The 19,628-nt window shown below is 54.7% G+C and overlaps 4 long non-coding RNA genes across 4 annotated transcripts in view; all 4 read right to left on the reverse strand.

Moving 5' to 3' along the window:
- LOC147008217 (uncharacterized) overlaps positions 1-1,757 on the reverse strand; it is a 5,828-nt gene extending 4,071 nt beyond the window's left edge. Inside the window, exon 1 of the long non-coding RNA XR_015053524.1 lies at positions 1,576-1,757. This is a non-coding gene — a long non-coding RNA (uncharacterized LOC147008217). The remainder of the gene's footprint in view (positions 1-1,575) is intronic.
- LOC147008216 (uncharacterized) overlaps positions 1-9,982 on the reverse strand; it is a 16,658-nt gene extending 6,676 nt beyond the window's left edge. Inside the window, exon 1 of the long non-coding RNA XR_015053523.1 lies at positions 3,957-9,982. This is a non-coding gene — a long non-coding RNA (uncharacterized LOC147008216). The remainder of the gene's footprint in view (positions 1-3,956) is intronic.
- The window catches only part of LOC147008215 (uncharacterized), a 53,207-nt gene that overhangs the window by 18,742 nt on the left and 14,837 nt on the right, over positions 1-19,628 (reverse strand). The gene's annotated exons all lie outside the window — the stretch shown is intronic.
- On the reverse strand, positions 10,109-18,527 carry LOC147008218 (uncharacterized). The gene is made up of 2 exons (XR_015053528.1): positions 13,490-18,527; positions 10,109-12,397 (listed from the first exon to the last, which is right to left on the reverse strand). It is a non-coding gene; the product is annotated as an uncharacterized LOC147008218 (long non-coding RNA).

Raw genomic sequence — 19,628 nt, forward strand, 5'->3', positions numbered from 1 at the left:
TCACGTGCCGCCGCGTGGATGTGCACCTCGAGGTAAATCGCCCAACATGATTGGTCCAGCGCGATCACGTGCCGCCGAATATGAGTTGTGCACCTCGAGGTAAATCGCCCAACATGATTGGTCCAGCGAGATCACGTGCCGCCGAGTCGATGTGCACCTCGAGGTTAATCACCCAACATGATTGGTCCAGCGCGATCACGTGCCGCCGAGCAGAAGACGTGCACCTCGAGGTAAATCACCCAACATGATTGGTCCAGCGCGATCACGTGCCGCCGAATACACTGAACAACAAAATTTTTTTACTGGAGATGTGTAAAGTGATTTAGACTAATTTGGGTACGCTGATTTCAAAAATCATAACCGTTTTGCTGTATCACGTCAGGATTTTCAGTAACATAAATATTCCCATTGCCTCGAAGTTAGGATTTCAATGAAATTTACAAAAATTCATTTATTCATTTATTTCATCATGAATGCTTCAAAATTATAGAAATTACAGAAAAACTCCACTAGAACGGAATTAAAAATGCTTTAGGCATTTGGCTTTGCGTTTGTGCTGCTCTGTGTCAGTTTCACGATGCAGCAACCAGCAGAAATCGCCCAACATGATTGGTCCAGCGCGATCACGTGCCGCTGAGTCGAAGACGTGCACCTCGAGGTAAATCACCCAACATGATTGGTCCAGCGCGATCACGTGCCGCCGAGTATAAGTGCACCTCGAGGTAAATCACCCAACATGATTGGTCCAGCGCGATCACGTGCCGCCGAATATGAGTTGTGCACCTCGAGGTAAATCACCCAACATGATTGGTCCAGCGCGATCACGTGCCGCCGAATATGAGTTGTGCACCTCGAGGTAAATCACCCAACATGATTGGTCCAGCGCGATCACGTGCCGCCGAATATGAGTTGTGCACCTCGAGGTAAATCACCCAACATGATTGGTCCAGCGCGATCACGTGCCGCCGAGTAAAAGTGCACCTCGAGGTAAATCACCCAACATGATTGGTCCACCGCGATCACGTGCCGCTGAGTGGAAGACGTGCACCTCGAGGTAAATCACCCAACATGATTGGTCCAGCGAGATCACGTGCCGCCGAGAAGACGTGCACCTCGAGATAAATTGCCCAACATGATTGGTCCAGCGCGATCACGTGCCGCCGCGTGGATGTGCACCTCGAGGTAAATCGCCCAACATGATTGGTCCAGCGCGATCACGTGCCGCCGAATATGAGTTGTGCACCTCGAGGTAAATCGCCCAACATGATTGGTCCAGCGAGATCACGTGCCGCCGAGTCGATGTGCACCTCGAGGTTAATCACCCAACATGATTGGTCCAGCGCGATCACGTGCCGCCGAGCAGAAGACGTGCACCTCGAGGTAAATCACCCAACATGATTGGTCCAGCGCGATCACGTGCCGCTGAGTAGAAGACGTGCACCTCGAGGTAAATCACCCAACATGATTGGTCCAGCGCGATCACGTGCCGCTGAGTAGAAGACGTGCACCTCGAGGTAAATCACCCAACATGATTGGTCCAGCGCGATCACGTGCCGCCGAATATGAGTTGTGCACCTCGAGGTAAATCACCCAACATGATTGGTCCAGAGCGATCCGTGCCGCCGAGTAGAAGATGTGCACCTCCAGGAAAATCACCCAACATGATTGGTCCAGCGCGATCACGTGCCGCTGAGTAGAAGATGTGCACCTCGAGGTAAATCACCCAACATGATTGGTCCAGCGCGATCACGTGCCGCCGAGTAGAAGATGTGCACCTGGAGGTAAATCACCCAACATGATTGGTCCAGCGCGATCACGTGCCGCCGAGTATAAGTGCACCTCGAGGTAAATCACCCAACATGATTGGTCCAGCGCGATCACGTGCCGCCGAGTATAAGTGCACCTCTAGGTAAATAACCCAACATGATTGGTCCAGCAAGATCACGTGCCGCCGAGTCGATGTGCACCTCGAGGTAAATCGCCCAACATGATTGGTCCAGCGCGATCACGTGCCGCCGAATATGAGTTGTGCACCTCGAGGTAAATCACCCAACTTGATTGGTCCAGCGCGATCACGTGCCGCCGAGGAGATGTGCACATCGAGGTAAATCGCCCAACATGATTGGTCCAGCGCGATCACGTGCCGCCGAGTAGAAGATGTGCACCTCGAGGTAAATCACCCAACATGATTGGTCCAGCGCGATCACGTGCCGCCGAGTGGAAGATGTGCACCTCGAGGTAAATCACCCCACATGATTGGTCCAGCGCGATCACGTGCCGCTGAGTCGAAGACTTGCACCTCGAGGTAAATCACCCAACATGATTGGTCCAGCGCGATCACGTGCCGCCGAGGGGAAGAAGTGCACCTCGAGGTAAATCACCCAACATGATTGGTCCAGCGCGATCACGTGCCGCTGAGTCGAAGACGTGCACCTCGAGGTAAATCACCCAACATGATTGGTCCAGCGCGATCACGTGCCGCCGAGTATAAGTGCACCTCGAGGTAAATCACCCAACATGATTGGTCCAGCGCGATCACGTGCCGCCGAGAAGATGTGCACCTCGAGATAAATCGCCGAACATGATTGGTCCAGCGCGATCACGTTCCGCTGAGTCGAAGACTTGCACCTCGAGGTAAATCACCCAACATGATTGGTCCAGCGCGATCACGTGCCGCCGAGGGGAAGAAGTGCACCTCGAGGTAAATCACCCAACATGATTGGTCCAGCGCGATCACGTGCCGCTGAGTCGAAGACGTGCACCTCGAGGTAAATCACCCAACATGATTGGTCCAGCGCGATCACGTGCCGCCAAATATGAGTTGTGCACCTCGAGGTAAATCACCCAACATGATTGGTCCAGCGCGATCACGTGCCGCCGAGTATAAGTGCACCTCGAGGTAAATCACCAACATGATTGGTCCAGCGCGATCACGTGCCGGCGAGTAAAAGTGCACCTCGAGGGAAATCACCCAACATGATTGGTCCAGCAAGATCACGTGCCGCCGAATATGAGTTGTGCACCTCGAGGTAAATCACCCAACTTGATTGGTCCAGCGCGATCACGTGCCGCCGAGGAGATGTGCACCTCGAGGTAAATCGCCCAACATGATTGGTCCAGCGCGATCACGTGCCGCCGAATATGAGTTGTGCACCTTGAGGTAAATCACCCAACATGATTGGTCCAGCGAGATCACGTGCCGCCGAGTAGAAGATGTGCACCTCGAGGTAAATCACCCAACATGATTGGTCCAGCGCGATCACGTGCCGCTGAGTAGAAGACGTGCACCTCGAGGTAAATCACCCAACATGATTGGTCCAGCGCGATCACGTGCCGCTGAGTAGAAGACGTGCACCTCGAGGTAAATCACCCAACATGATTGGTCCAGCGCGATCACGTGCCGCCGAATATGAGTTGTGCACCTCGAGGTAAATCACCCAACATGATTGGTCCAGAGCGATCCGTGCCGCCGAGTAGAAGATGTGCACCTCCAGGAAAATCACCCAACATGATTGGTCCAGCGCGATCACGTGCCGCTGAGTAGAAGACGTGCACCTCGAGGTAAATCACCCAACATGATTGGTCCAGCGCGATCACGTGCCGCTGAGTAGAAGACGTGCACCTCGAGGTAAATCACCCAACATGATTGGTCCAGCGCGATCACGTGCCGCCGAATATGAGTTGTGCACCTCGAGGTAAATCACCCAACATGATTGGTCCAGAGCGATCCGTGCCGCTGAGTAGAAGATGTGCACCTCGAGGTAAATCACCCAACATGATTGGTCCAGCGCGATCACGTACCGCCGAGTAGAAGATGTGCACCTCGAGGTAAATCACCCAACATGATTGGTCCAGCGCGATCACGTGCCGCTGAGTGGAAGACTTGCACCTCGAGGTAAATCACCCAACATGATTGGTCCAGCGCGATCACGTGCCGCCGAGTAGAAGATGTGCACCTCGAGGTAAATCACCCAACATGATTGGTCCAGCGCGATCACGTGCCGCCGAGTCGAAGATGTGCACCTCGAGGTAAATCACCCAACATGATTGGTCCAGCGCGATCACGTGCCGCTGAGTGGAAGACTTGCACCTCGAGGTAAATCACCCAACATGATTGGTCCAGCGCGATCACGTGCTGCCGAGTCGAAGACGTGCACCTCGAGATAAATCACCCAACATGATTGGTCCAGCGCGATCACGTGCCGCTGAGCAGAAGATGTGCACCTCGAGGTAAATCACCCAACATGATTGGTCCAGCGCGATCACGTGCCGCCGAGTAGAAGATGTGCACCTCGAGGTAAATCACCCAACATGATTGGTCCAGCGCGATCACGTGCCGCCGAGTAGAAGATGTGCACCTCGAGGTAAATCACCCAACATGATTGGTCCAGCGCGATCACGTGCCGCCGAGTATAAGTGCACCTCGAGGTAAATCACCCAACATGATTGGTCCAGCGCGATCACGTGCCGGCGAGTAAAAGTGCACCTCGAGGGAAATCACCCAACATGATTGGTCCAGCAAGATCACGTGCCGCCGAGTCGATGTGCACCTCGAGGTAAATCGCCCAACATGATTGGTCCAGCGCGATCACGTGCCGCCGAATATGAGTTGTGCACCTCGAGGTAAATCACCCAACTTGATTGGTCCAGCGCGATCACGTGCCGCCGAGGAGATGTGCACATCGAGGTAAATCGCCCAACATGATTGGTCCAGCGCGATCACGTGCCGCCGAATATGAGTTGTGCACCTCGAGGTAAATCACCCAACATGATTGGTCCAGCGAGATCACGTGCCGCCGAGTAGAAGATGTGCACCTCGAGGTAAATCACCCAACATGATTGGTCCAGCGCGATCACGTGCCGCCGAGTAGAAGATGTGCACCTCGAGGTAAATCACCCCACATGATTGGTCCAGCGCGATCACGTGCCGCCGAGGGGAAGAAGTGCACCTCGAGGTAAATCACCCAACATGATTGGTCCAGCGCGATCACGTGCCGCTGAGTCGAAGACGTGCACCTCGAGGTAAATCACCCAACATGATTGGTCCAGCGCGATCACGTGCCGCCGAGTATAAGTGCACCTCGAGGTAAATCACCCAACATGATTGGTCCAGCGCGATCACGTGCCGCCGAATATGAGTTGTGCACCTCGAGGTAAATCACCCAACATGATTGGTCCAGTGCGATCACGTGCCGCCGAGTAAAAGTGCACCTCGAGGTAAATCACCCAACATGATTGGTCCACCGCGATCACGTGCCGCCGAGTAGAAGATGTGCACCTCGAGGTAAATCACCCAACATGATTGGTCCAGCGAGATCACGTGCCGCCGAGAAGACGTGCACCTCGAGATAAATCGCCCAACATGATTGGTCCAGCGCGATCACGTGCCGCCGCGTGGATGTGCACCTCGAGGTAAATCGCCCAACATGATTGGTCCAGCGCGATCACGTGCCGCCGAATATGAGTTGTGCACCTCGAGGTAAATCACCCAACATGATTGGTCCAGCGCGATCACGTGCCGCTGAGTCGAAGACTTGCACCTCGAGGTAAATCACCCCACATGATTGGTCCAGCGCGATCACGTGCCGCCGAGGGGAAGAAGTGCACCTCGAGGTAAATCACCCAACATGATTGGTCCAGCGCGATCACGTGCCGCTGAGTCGAAGACGTGCACCTCGAGGTAAATCACCCAACATGATTGGTCCAGCGCGATCACGTGCCGCCGAATATGAGTTGTGCACCTCGAGGTAAATCACCCAACATGATTGGTCCAGCGCGATCACGTGCCGCCGAGTAGAAGATGTGCACCTCGAGGTAAATCACCCAACATGATTGGTCCAGCGCGATCACGTGCCGCCGAGTGGAAGATGTGCACCTCGAGGTAAATCACCCAACATGATTGGTCCAGCGCGATCACGTGCCGCCGAGTAGAAGATGTGCACCTCGAGGTAAATCACCCAACATGATTGGTCCAGCGCGATCACGTGCCGCCGAGGGGAAGAAGTGCACCTCGAGGTAAATCACCCAACATGATTGGTCCAGCGCGATCACGTGCCGCTGAGTCGAAGACGTGCACCTCGAGGTAAATCACCCAACATGATTGGTCCAGCGCGATCACGTGCCGCCGAGTATAAGTGCACCTCGAGGTAAATCACCCAACATGATTGGTCCAGCGCGATCACGTGCCGCCGAATATGAGTTGTGCACCTCGAGGTAAATCACCCAACATGATTGGTCCAGCGCGATCACGTGCCGCCGAGTAGATGTGCACCTCGAGGTAAATCACCCAACATGATTGGTCCAGCGCGATCACGTGCCGCCGAGTAGAAGATGTGCACCTCGAGGTAAATCACCCAACATGATTGGTCCAGCGCGATCACGTGCCGCCGAGTAGAAGACGTGCACCTCGAGGTAAATCACCCAACATGATTGGTCCAGCGCGATCACGTGCCGCCGCGTGGATGTGCACCTCGAGGTAAATCGCCCAACATGATTGGTCCAGCGCGATCACGTGCCGCCGAATATGAGTTGTGCACCTCGAGGTAAATCACCCAACATGATTGGTCCAGCGCGATCACGTGCCGCTGAGTCGAAGACTTGCACCTCGAGGTAAATCACCCAACATGATTGGTCCAGCGCGATCACGTGCCGCCGAGGGGAAGAAGTGCACCTCGAGGTAAATCACCCAACATGATTGGTCCAGCGCGATCACGTGCCGCTGAGTCGAAGACGTGCACCTCGAGGTAAATCACCCAACATGATTGGTCCAGCGCGATCACGTGCCGCCGAATATGAGTTGTGCACCTCGAGGTAAATCACCCAACATGATTGGTCCAGCGCGATCACGTGCCGCCGAGTAAAAGTGCACCTCGAGGTAAATCACCCAACATGATTGGTCCACCGCGATCACGTGCCGCCGAGTGGAAGACGTGCACCTCGAGGTAAATCACCCAACATGATTGGTCCAGCGCGATCACGTGCCGCCGAATATGAGTTGTGCACCTCGAGGTAAATCGCCCAACATGATTGGTCCAGCGATATCACGTGCCGCCGAGTAGAAGATGTGCACCTCGAGGTAAATCACCCCACATGATTGGTCCAGCGCGATCACGTGCCGCAGAGTCGAAGACTTGCACCTCGAGGTAAATCACCCAACATGATTGGTCCAGCGCGATCACGTGCCGCCGAGGGGAAGAAGTGCACCTCGAGGTAAATCACCCAACATGATTGGTCCAGCGCGATCACGTGCCGCTGAGTCGAAGACGTGCACCTCGAGGTAAATCACCCAACATGATTGGTCCAGCGCGATCACGTACCGCTGAGTAAAAGTGCACCTCGAGATAAATCACCCAACATGATTGGTCCAGCGCGATCACGTGCCGCCGAATATGAGTTGTGCACCTCGAGGAAAATCACCCAACATGATTGGTCCAGCGCGATCACGTGCCGCCGCGTGGATGTGCACCTCGAGGTAAATCGCCCAACATGATTGGTCCAGCGCGATCACGTGCCGCCGAATATGAGTTGTGCACCTCGAGGTAAATCACCCAACATGATTGGTCCAGCGCGATCACGTGCCGCTGAGTCGAAGACTTGCACCTCGAGGTAAATCACCCCACATGATTGGTCCAGCGCGATCACGTGCCGCCGAGGGGAAGAAGTGCACCTCGAGGTAAATCACCCAACATGATTGGTCCAGCGCGATCACGTGCCGCTGAGTCGAAGACGTGCACCTCGAGGTAAATCACCCAACATGATTGGTCCAGCGCGATCACGTGCCGCCGAATATGAGTTGTGCACCTCGAGGTAAATCACCCAACATGATTGGTCCAGCGCGATCACGTGCCGCCGAGTAGAAGATGTGCACCTCGAGGTAAATCACCCAACATGATTGGTCCAGCGCGATCACGTGCCGCCGAGTGGAAGACGTGCACCTCGAGGTAAATCACCCAACATGATTGGTCCAGCGCGATCACGTGCCGCCGAGTAGAAGATGTGCACCTCGAGGTAAATCACCCAACATGATTGGTCCAGCGCGATCACGTGCCGCCGAGGGGAAGAAGTGCACCTCGAGGTAAATCACCCAACATGATTGGTCCAGCGCGATCACGTGCCGCTGAGTCGAAGACGTGCACCTCGAGGTAAATCACCCAACATGATTGGTCCAGCGCGATCACGTGCCGCCGAGTATAAGTGCACCTCGAGGTAAATCACCCAACATGATTGGTCCAGCGCGATCACGTGCCGCCGAATATGAGTTGTGCACCTCGAGGTAAATCACCCAACATGATTGGTCCAGCGCGATCACGTGCCGCCGAGTAAAAGTGCACCTCGAGGTAAATCACCCAACATGATTGGTCCACCGCGATCACGTGCCGCCGAGTAGAAGACGTGCACCTCGAGGTAAATCACCCAACATGATTGGTCCAGCGAGATCACGTGCCGCCGAGAAGACGTGCACCTCGAGATAAATCGCCCAACATGATTGGTCCAGCGCGATCACGTGCCGCCGCGTGGATGTGCACCTCGAGGTAAATCGCCCAACATGATTGGTCCAGCGCGATCACGTGCCGCCGAATATGAGTTGTGCACCTCGAGGTAAATCACCCAACATGATTGGTCCAGCGCGATCACGTGCCGCTGAGTCGAAGACTTGCACCTCGAGGTAAATCACCCCACATGATTGGTCCAGCGCGATCACGTGCCGCCGAGGGGAAGAAGTGCACCTCGAGGTAAATCACCCAACATGATTGGTCCAGCGCGATCACGTGCCGCTGAGTCGAAGACGTGCACCTCGAGGTAAATCACCCAACATGATTGGTCCAGCGCGATCACGTGCCGCCGAATATGAGTTGTGCACCTCGAGGTAAATCACCCAACATGATTGGTCCAGCGCGATCACGTGCCGCCGAGTAAAAGTGCACCTCTTGGTAAATCACCCAACATGATTGGTCCACCGCGATCACGTGCCGCCGAGTGGAAGACGTGCACCTCGAGGTAAATCACCCAACATGATTGGTCCAGCGCGATCACGTGCCGCCGAATATGAGTTGTGCACCTCGAGGTAAATCGCCCAACATGATTGGTCCAGCGATATCACGTGCCGCCGAGTAGAAGATGTGCACCTCGAGGTAAATCACCCCACATGATTGGTCCAGCGCGATCACGTGCCGCTGAGTCGAAGACTTGCACCTCGAGGTAAATCACCCAACATGATTGGTCCAGCGCGATCACGTGCCGCCGAGGGGAAGAAGTGCACCTCGAGGTAAATCACCCAACATGATTGGTCCAGCGCGATCACGTGCCGCTGAGTCGAAGACGTGCACCTCGAGGTAAATCACCCAACATGATTGGTCCAGCGCGATCACGTGCCGCCGAGTATAAGTGCACCTCGAGGTAAATCACCCAACATGATTGGTCCAGCGCGATCACGTGCCGCCGAATATGAGTTGTGCACCTCGAGGTAAATCACCCAACATGATTGGTCCAGCGCGATCACGTGCCGCCGAGTAAAAGTGCACCTCGAGGTAAATCACCCAACATGATTGGTCCACCGCGATCACGTGCCGCCGAGTGGAAGACGTGCACCTCGAGGTAAATCACCCAACATGATTGGTCCAGCGAGATCACGTGCCGCCGAGAAGACGTGCACCTCGAGATAAATCGCCCAACATGATTGGTCCAGCGCGATCACGTGCCGCCGCGTGGATGTGCACCTCGAGGTAAATCGCCCAACATGATTGGTCCAGCGCGATCACGTGCCGCCGAATATGAGTTGTGCACCTCGAGGTAAATCGCCCAACATGATTGGTCCAGCGAGATCACGTGCCGCCGAGTCGATGTGCACCTCGAGGTTAATCACCCAACATGATTGGTCCAGCGCGATCACGTGCCGCCGAGCAGAAGACGTGCACCTCGAGGTAAATCACCCAACATGATTGGTCCAGCGCGATCACGTGCCGCCGAATACACTGAACAACAAATTTTTTTACTGGAGATGTGTAAAGTGATTTAGACTAATTTGGGTACGCTGATTTCAAAAATCATAACCGTTTTGCTGTATCACGTCAGGATTTTCAGTAACAGAAATATTCCCATTGCCTCGAAGTTAGGATTTCAATGAAATTTACAAAAATTCATTTATTCATTTATTTCATCATGAATGCTTCAAAATTATAGAAATTACAGAAAAACTCCACTAGAACGGAATTAAAAATGCTTTAGGCATTTGGCTTTGCGTTTGTGCTGCTCTGTGTCAGTTTCACGATGCAGCAACCAGCAGAAATCGCCCAACATGATTGGTCCAGCGCGATCACGTGCCGCTGAGTCGAAGACGTGCACCTCGAGGTAAATCACCCAACATGATTGGTCCAGCGCGATCACGTACCGCCGAGTAAAAGTGCACCTCGAGATAAATCACCCAACATGATTGGTCCAGCGCGATCACGTGCCGCCGAATATGAGTTGTGCACCTCGAGGAAAATCACCCAACATGATTGGTCCAGCGCGATCACGTGCCGCCGAGTAGAAGATGTGCACCTCGAGGTAAATCACCCAACATGATTGGTCCAGCGCGATCACGTGCCGCTGAGTCGAAGACTTGCACCTCGAGGTAAATCACCCAACATGATTGGTCCAGCGCGATCACGTGCCGCCGAGGGGAAGAAGTGCACCTCGAGGTAAATCACCCAACATGATTGGTCCAGCGCGATCACGTGCCGCCGAGTAGAAGACGTGCACCTCGAGGTAAATCACCCAACATGATTGGTCCAGCGCGATCACGTGCCGCCGAGTAGAAGACGTGCACCTCGAGGTAAATCACCCAACATGATTGGTCCAGCGCGATCACGTGCCGCTGAGTAGAAGACGTGCACCTCGAGGTAAATCACCCAACATGATTGGTCCAGCGCGATCACGTGCCGCTGAGTAGAAGACGTGCACCTCGAGGTAAATCACCCAACATGATTGGTCCAGCGCGATCACGTGCCGCCGAATATGAGTTGTGCACCTCGAGGTAAATCACCCAACATGATTGGTCCAGCGCGATCACGTGCCGCCGAGTAAAAGTGCACCTCGAGGTAAATCACCCAACATGATTGGTCCACCGCGATCACGTGCCGCCGAGTGGAAGACGTGCACCTCGAGGTAAATCACCCAACATGATTGGTCCAGCGAGATCACGTGCCGCCGAGAAGACGTGCACCTCGAGATAAATCGCCCAACATGATTGGTCCAGCGCGATCACGTGCCGCCGCGTGGATGTGCACCTCGAGGTAAATCGCCCAACATGATTGGTCCAGCGCGATCACGTGCCGCCGAATATGAGTTGTGCACCTCGAGGTAAATCGCCCAACATGATTGGTCCAGCGAGATCACGTGCCGCCGAGTCGATGTGCACCTCGAGGTTAATCACCCAACATGATTGGTCCAGCGCGATCACGTGCCGCCGAGCAGAAGACGTGCACCTCGAGGTAAATCACCCAACATGATTGGTCCAGCGCGATCACGTGCCGCCGAATATGAGTTGTGCACCTCGAGGTAAATCGCCCAACATGATTGGTCCAGCGAGATCACGTGCCGCCGAGTCGATGTGCACCTCGAGGTTAATCACCCAACATGATTGGTCCAGCGCGATCACGTGCCGCCGAGCAGAAGACGTGCACCTCGAGGTAAATCACCCAACATGATTGGTCCAGCGCGATCACGTGCCGCTGAGTAGAAGACGTGCACCTCGAGGTAAATCACCCAACATGATTGGTCCAGCGCGATCACGTGCCGCCGAGTAGAAGATGTGCACCTCGAGGTAAATCACCCAACATGATTGGTCCAGCGCGATCACGTGCCGCCGAATATGAGTTGTGCACCTCGAGGTAAATCACCCAACATGATTGGTCCAGCGCGATCACGTGCCGCCGAGTAGAAGATGTGCACCTCGAGGTAAATCACCCAACATGATTGGTCCAGCGCGATCACGTGCCGCCGAGCAGAAGACGTGCACCTCGAGGTAAATCACCCAACATGATTGGTCCAGCGCGATCACGTGCCGCCGAGAAGACGTGCACCTCGAGGTAAATCACCCAACATGATTGGTCCAGCAAGATCACGTGCCGCCGAGTCGAAGACGTGCACCTCGAGGTAAATCACCCAACATGATTGGTCCAGCGCGATCACGTGCCGCTGAGTCGAAGACGTGCACCTCGAGGTAAATCGCCCAACATGATTGGTCCAGCGCGATCACGTGCCGCCGAATATGAGTTGTGCACCTCGAGGTAAATCACCCAACATGATTGGTCCAGCGCGATCACGTGCCGCCGAGTAGAAGATGTGCACCTCGAGGTAAATCACCCAACATGATTGGTCCAGCGCGATCACGTGCCGCCGAGTCGAAGATGTGCACCTCGAGGTAAATCACCCAACATGATTGGTCCACCGCGATCACGTGCCGCCGAGTAGAAGACGTGCACCTCGAGGTAAATCACCCAACATGATTGGTCCAGCGCGATCACGTGCCGCCGAATATGAGTTGTGCACCTCGAGGTAAATCGCCCAACATGATTGGTCCAGCGCGATCACGTGCCGCCGAGTCGATGTGCACCTCGAGGTAAATCACCCAACATGATTGGTCCAGCGCGATCACGTGCCGCCGAGCAGAAGACGTGCACCTCGAGGTAAATCACCCAACATGATTGGTCCAGCGCGATCACGTGCCGCCGAATACACTGAACAACAAAATTTTTTTACTGGAGATGTGTAAAGTGATTTAGACTAATTTGGGTACGCTGATTTCAAAAATCATAACCGTTTTGCTGTATCACGTCAGGATTTTCAGTAACAGAAATATTCCCATTGCCTCGAAGTTAGGATTTCAATGAAATTTACAAAAATTCATTTATTCATTTATTTCATCATGAATGCTTCAAAATTATAGAAATTACAGAAAAACTCCACTAGAACGGAATTAAAAATGCTTTAGGCATTTGGCTTTGCGTTTGCGCTGCTCTGTGTCAGTTTCACGATGCAGCAACCAGCAGAAATCGCCCAACATGATTGGTCCAGCGCGATCACGTGCCGCTGAGTCGAAGACGTGCACCTCGAGGTAAATCACCCAACATGATTGGTCCAGCGCGATCACGTGCCGCCGAGTATAAGTGCACCTCGAGGTAAATCACCCAACATGATTGGTCCAGCGCGATCACGTGCCGCCGAATATGAGTTGTGCACCTCGAGGTAAATCACCCAACATGATTGGTCCAGCGCGATCACGTGCCGCCGAGTAGAAGATGTGCACCTCGAGGTAAATCACCCAACATGATTGGTCCAGCGCGATCACGTGCCGCCGAGTAGAAGATGTGCACCTCGAGGTAAATCACCCAACATGATTGGTCCAGCGCGATCACGTGCCGCCGAGTAGAAGATGTGCACCTCGAGGTAAATCACCCAACATGATTGGTCCAGCGCGATCACGTGCCGCCGAGTAGAAGATGTGCACCTCGAGGTAAATCACCCAACATGATTGGTCCAGCGCGATCACGTGCCGCTGAGTCGAAGACGTGCACCTCGAGGTAAATCACCCAACATGATTGGTCCAGCGCGATCACGTGCCGCCGAATATGAGTTGTGCACCTCGAGGTAAATCACCCAACATGATTGGTCCAGCGAGATCACGTGCCGCCGAGTAGAAGATGTGCACCTCGAGGTAAATCACCCAACATGATTGGTCCAGCGCGATCACGTGCCGCCGAATATGAGTTGTGCACCTCGAGGTAAATCACCCAACATGATTGGTCCAGCGCGATCACGTGCCGCCGAGTAGAAGATGTGCACCTCGAGGTAAATCACCCAACATGATTGGTCCAGCGCGATCACGTGCCGCCGAGTAAAAGTGCACCTCGAGGTAAATCACCCAACATGATTGGTCCAGCGCGATCACGTGCCGCCGAATATGAGTTGTGCACCTCGAGGTAAATCACCCAACATGATTGGTCCAGCGCGATCACGTGCCGCCGAGGAGATGTGCACCTCGAGGTAAATCGCCCAACATGATTGGTCCAGCGCGATCACGTGCCGCCGAATATGAGTTGTGCACCTCGAGGTAAATCACCCAACATGATTGGTCCAGCGAGATCACGTGCCGCCGAGTAGAAGATGTGCACCTCGAGGTAAATCACCCAACATGATTGGTCCAGCGCGATCACGTGCCGCTGAGTAGAAGACGTGCACCTCGAGGTAAATCACCCAACATGATTGGTCCAGCGCGATCACGTGCCGCTGAGTAGAAGACGTGCACCTCGAGGTAAATCACCCAACATGATTGGTCCAGCGCGATCACGTGCCGCCGAATATGAGTTGTGCACCTCGAGGTAAATCACCCAACATGATTGGTCCAGCGCGATCACGTGCCGCCGAGTAGAAGATGTGCACCTCGAGGTAAATCACCCAACATGATTGGTCCAGCGCGATCACGTGCCGCTGAGTAGAAGACGTGCACCTCGAGGTAAATCACCCAACATGATTGGTCCAGCGCGATCACGTGCCGCTGAGTAGAAGACGTGCACCTCGAGGTAAATCACCCAACATGATTGGTCCAGCGCGATCACGTGCCGCCGAATATGAGTTGTGCACCTCGAGGTAAATCACCCAACATGATTGGTCCAGAGCGATCCGTGCCGCTGAGTAGAAGATGTGCACCTCGAGGTAAATCACCCAACATGATTGGTCCAGCGCGATCACGTACCGCCGAGTAGATGTGCACCTGGAGGTAAATCACCCAACATGATTGGTCCAGCGCGATCACGTGCCGCCGAGTATAAGTGCACCTCGAGGTAAATCACCCAACATGATTGGTCCAGCGAGATCACGTGCCGCCGAGTAGAAGATGTGCACCTCGAGGTAAATCACCCAACATGATTGGTCCAGCGCGATCACGTGCCGCCGAGTCGAAGATGTGCACCTCGAGGTAAATCACCCAACATGATTGGTCCAGCGCGATCACGTGCCGCTGAGTGGAAGACTTGCACCTCGAGGTAAATCACCCAACATGATTGGTCCAGCGCGATCACGTGCTGCCGAGTCGAAGACGTGCACCTCGAGATAAATCACCCAACATGATTGGTCCAGCGCGATCACGTGCCGCTGAGCAGAAGACGTGCACCTCGAGGTAAATCACCCAACATGATTGGTCCAGCGCGAACACGTTCCGCCGAGGAAAAGTGCACCTCGAGGTAAATCACCCAACATGATTGGTCCAGCGCGATCACGTGCCGCCGAGTAGAAGATGTGCACCTCGAGGTAAATCACCCAACATGATTGGTCCAGCGCGATCACGTGCCGCCGAGTAGAAGATGTGCACCTCGAGGTAAATCACCCAACATGATTGGTCCAGCGCGATCACGTGCCGCCGAGTATAAGTGCACCTCGAGGTAAATCACCCAACATGATTGGTCCAGCGCGATCACGTGCCGCCGAGTCGATGTGCACCTCGAGGTAAATCGCCCAACATGATTGGTCCAGCGCGATCACGTGCCGCCGAATATGAGTTGTGCACCTCGAGGTAAATCACCCAACATGATTGGTCCAGCGCGATCACGTGCCGCCGAGGAGATGTGCACCTCGAGGTAAATCGCCCAACATGATTGGTCCAGCGCGATCACGTGCCGCCGAATATGAGTTGTGCACCTCGAGGTAAATCACCCAACATGATTGGTCCAGCGAGATCACGTGCCGCCGAGTAGAAGATGTGCACCTCGAGGTAAATCACCCAACATGATTGGTCCAGCGCGATCACGTGCCGCCGAGTAGAAGATGTGCACCTCGAGGTAAATCACCCAACATGATTGGTCCAGCGCGATCACGTGCCGCCGAGGGGAAGAAGTGCACCTCGAGGTAAATCACCCAACATGATTGGTCCAGCGCGATCACGTGCCGCTGAGTCGAAGACGTGCACCTCGAGGTAAATCACCCAACATGATTGGTCCAGCGCGATCACGTGCCGCCGAGTATAAGTGCACCTCGAGGTAAATCACCCAACATGATTGGTCCAGCGCGATCACGTGCCGCCGAATATGAGTTGTGCACCTCGAGGTAAATCACCCAACATGATTGGTCCAGCGCGATCACGTGCCGCCGAGTAAAAGTGCACCTCGAGGTAAATCACCCAACATGATTGGTCCACCGCGATCACGTGCCGCCGAGTAGAAGACGTGCACCTCGAGGTAAATCACCCAACATGATTGGTCCAGCGAGATCACGTGCCGCCGAGAAGACGTGCACCTCGAGATAAATCGCCCAACATGATTGGTCCAGCGCGATCACGTGCCGCCGCGTGGATGTGCACCTCGAGGTAAATCGCCCAACATGATTGGTCCAGCGCGATCACGTGCCGCCGAATATGAGTTGTGCACCTCGAGGTAAATCACCCAACATGATTGGTCCAGCGCGATCACGTGCCGCCGAGTATAAGTGCACCTCGAGGTAAATCACCCAACATGATTGGTCCAGCGCGATCACGTGCCGCCGAGGGGAAGAAGTGCACCTCGAGGTAAATCACCCAACATGATTGGTCCAGCGCGATCACGTGCCGCTGAGTCGAAGACGTGCACCTCGAGGTAAATCACCCAACATGATTGGTCCAGCGCGATCACGTGCCGCCGAATATGAGTTGTGCACCTCGAGGTAAATCACCCAACATGATTGGTCCAGCGCGATCACGTGCCGCCGAGTAGAAGATGTGCACCTCGAGGTAAATCACCCAACATGATTGGTCCAGCGCGATCACGTGCCGCCGAGTGGAAGACGTGCACCTCGAGGTAAATCACCCAACATGATTGGTCCAGCGCGATCACGTGCCGCCGAATATGAGTTGTGCACCTCGAGGTAAATCACCCAACATGATTGGTCCAGCGCGATCACGTGCCGCCGAGTAGAAGATGTGCACCTCGAGGTAAATCACCCAACATGATTGGTCCAGCGCGATCACGTGCCGCCGAGTCGAAGACTTGCACCTCGAGGTAAATCACCCAACATGATTGGTCCAGCGCGATCACGTGCCGCCGAGGGGAAGAAGTGCACCTCGAGGTAAATCACCCAACATGATTGGTCCAGCGCGATCACGTGCCGCTGAGTCGAAGACGTGCACCTCGAGGTAAATCACCCAACATGATTGGTCCAGCGCGATCACGTGCCGCCGAGTAGAAGATGTGCACCTCGAGGTAAATCACCCAACATGATTGGTCCAGCGCGATCACGTGCCGCCGAATATGAGTTGTGCACCTCGAGGTAAATCACCCAACATGATTGGTCCAGCGCGATCACGTGCCGCCGCGTGGATGTGCACCTCGAGGTAAATCGCCCAACATGATTGGTCCAGCGCGATCACGTGCCGCCGAATATGAGTTGTGCACCTCGAGGTAAATCACCCAACATGATTGGTCCAGCGCGATCACGTGCCGCTGAGTCGAAGACTTGCACCTCGAGGTAAATCACCCCACATGATTGGTCCAGCGCGATCACGTGCCGCCGAGGGGAAGAAGTGCACCTCGAGGTAAATCACCCAACATGATTGGTCCAGCGCGATCACGTGCCGCTGAGTCGAAGACGTGCACCTCGAGGTAAATCACCCAACATGATTGGTCCAGCGCGATCACGTGCCGCCGAATATGAGTTGTGCACCTCGAGGTAAATCACCCAACATGATTGGTCCAGCGCGATCACGTGCCGCCGAGTAGAAGATGTGCACCTCTTGGTAAATCACCCAACATGATTGGTCCACCGCGATCACGTGCCGCCGAGTGGAAGACGTGCACCTCGAGGTAAATCACCCAACATGATTGGTCCAGCGCGATCACGTGCCGCCGAGTAGAAGATGTGCACCTCGAGGTAAATCACCCCACATGATTGGTCCAGCGCGATCACGTGCCGCCGAGGGGAAGAAGTGCACCTCGAGGTAAATCACCCAACATGATTGGTCCAGCGCGATCACGTGCCGCTGAGTCGAAGACGTGCACCTCGAGGTAAATCACCCAACATGATTGGTCCAGCGCGATCACGTGCCGCCGAGTATAAGTGCACCTCGAGGTAAATCACCCAACATGATTGGTCCAGCGCGATCACGTGCCGCCGAATATGAGTTGTGCACCTCGAGGTAAATCACCCAACATGATTGGTCCAGCGCGATCACGTGCCGCCGAGTAAAAGTGCACCTCGAGGTAAATCACCCAACATGATTGGTCCACCGCGATCACGTGCCGCCGAGTAGAAGACGTGCACCTCGAGGTAAATCACCCAACATGATTGGTCCAGCGAGATCACGTGCCGCCGAGAAGACGTGCACCTCGAGATAAATCGCCCAACATGATTGGTCCAGCGCGATCACGTGCCGCCGCGTGGATGTGCACCTCGAGGTAAATCGCCCAACATGATTGGTCCAGCGCGATCACGTGCCGCCGAATATGAGTTGTGCACCTCGAGGTAAATCACCCAACATGATTGGTCCAGCGCGATCACGTGCCGCTGAGTCGAAGACTTGCACCTCGAGGTAAATCACCCCACATGATTGGTCCAGCGCGATCACGTGCCGCCGAGGGGAAGAAGTGCACCTCGAGGTAAATCACCCAACATGATTGGTCCAGCGCGATCACGTGCCGCTGAGTCGAAGACGTGCACCTCGAGGTAAATCACCCAACATGATTGGTCCAGCGCGATCACGTGCCGCCGAATATGAGTTGTGCACCTCGAGGTAAATCACCCAACATGATTGGTCCAGCGCGATCACGTGCCGCCGAGTAAAAGTGCACCTCTTGGTAAATCACCCAACATGATTGGTCCACCGCGATCACGTGCCGCCGAGTGGAAGACGTGCACCTCGAGGTAAATCACCCAACATGATTGGTCCAGCGCGATCACGTGCCGCCGAATATGAGTTGTGCACCTCGAGGTAAATCGCCCAACATGATTGGTCCAGCGATATCACGTGCCGCCGAGTAGAAGATGTGCACCTCGAGGTAAATCACCCCACATGATTGGTCCAGCGCGATCACGTGCCGCAGAGTCGAAGACTTGCACCTCGAGGTAAATCACCCAACATGATTGGTCCAGCGCGATCACGTGCCGCCGAGGGGAAGAAGTGCACCTCGAGGTAAATCACCCAACATGATTGGTCCAGCGCGATCACGTGCCGCTGAGTCGAAGACGTGCACCTCGAGGTAAATCACCCAACATGATTGGTCCAGCGCGATCACGTGCCGCCGAGTATAAGTGCACCTCGAGGTAAATCACCCAACATGATTGGTCCAGCGCGATCACGTGCCGCCGAATATGAGTTGTGCACCTCGAGGTAAATCACCCAACATGATTGGTCCAGCGCGATCACGTGCCGCCGAGTAAAAGTGCACCTCGAGGTAAATCACCCAACATGATTGGTCCACCGCGATCACGTGCCGCCGAGTGGAAGACGTGCACCTCGAGGTAAATCACCCAACATGATTGGTCCAGCGAGATCACGTGCCGCCGAGAAGCCGTGCACCTCGAGATAAATCGCCCAACATGATTGGTCCAGCGCGATCACGTGCCGCCGCGTGGATGTGCACCTCGAGGTAAATCGCCCAACATGATTGGTCCAGCGCGATCACGTG

This window comes from Eptatretus burgeri, chromosome 20 (assembly GCF_056783735.1).
Source record: "Eptatretus burgeri isolate ZD-2024b chromosome 20, Ebu_testis_v1, whole genome shotgun sequence".
Lineage (NCBI taxonomy): Eukaryota > Metazoa > Chordata > Myxini > Myxiniformes > Myxinidae > Eptatretus > Eptatretus burgeri.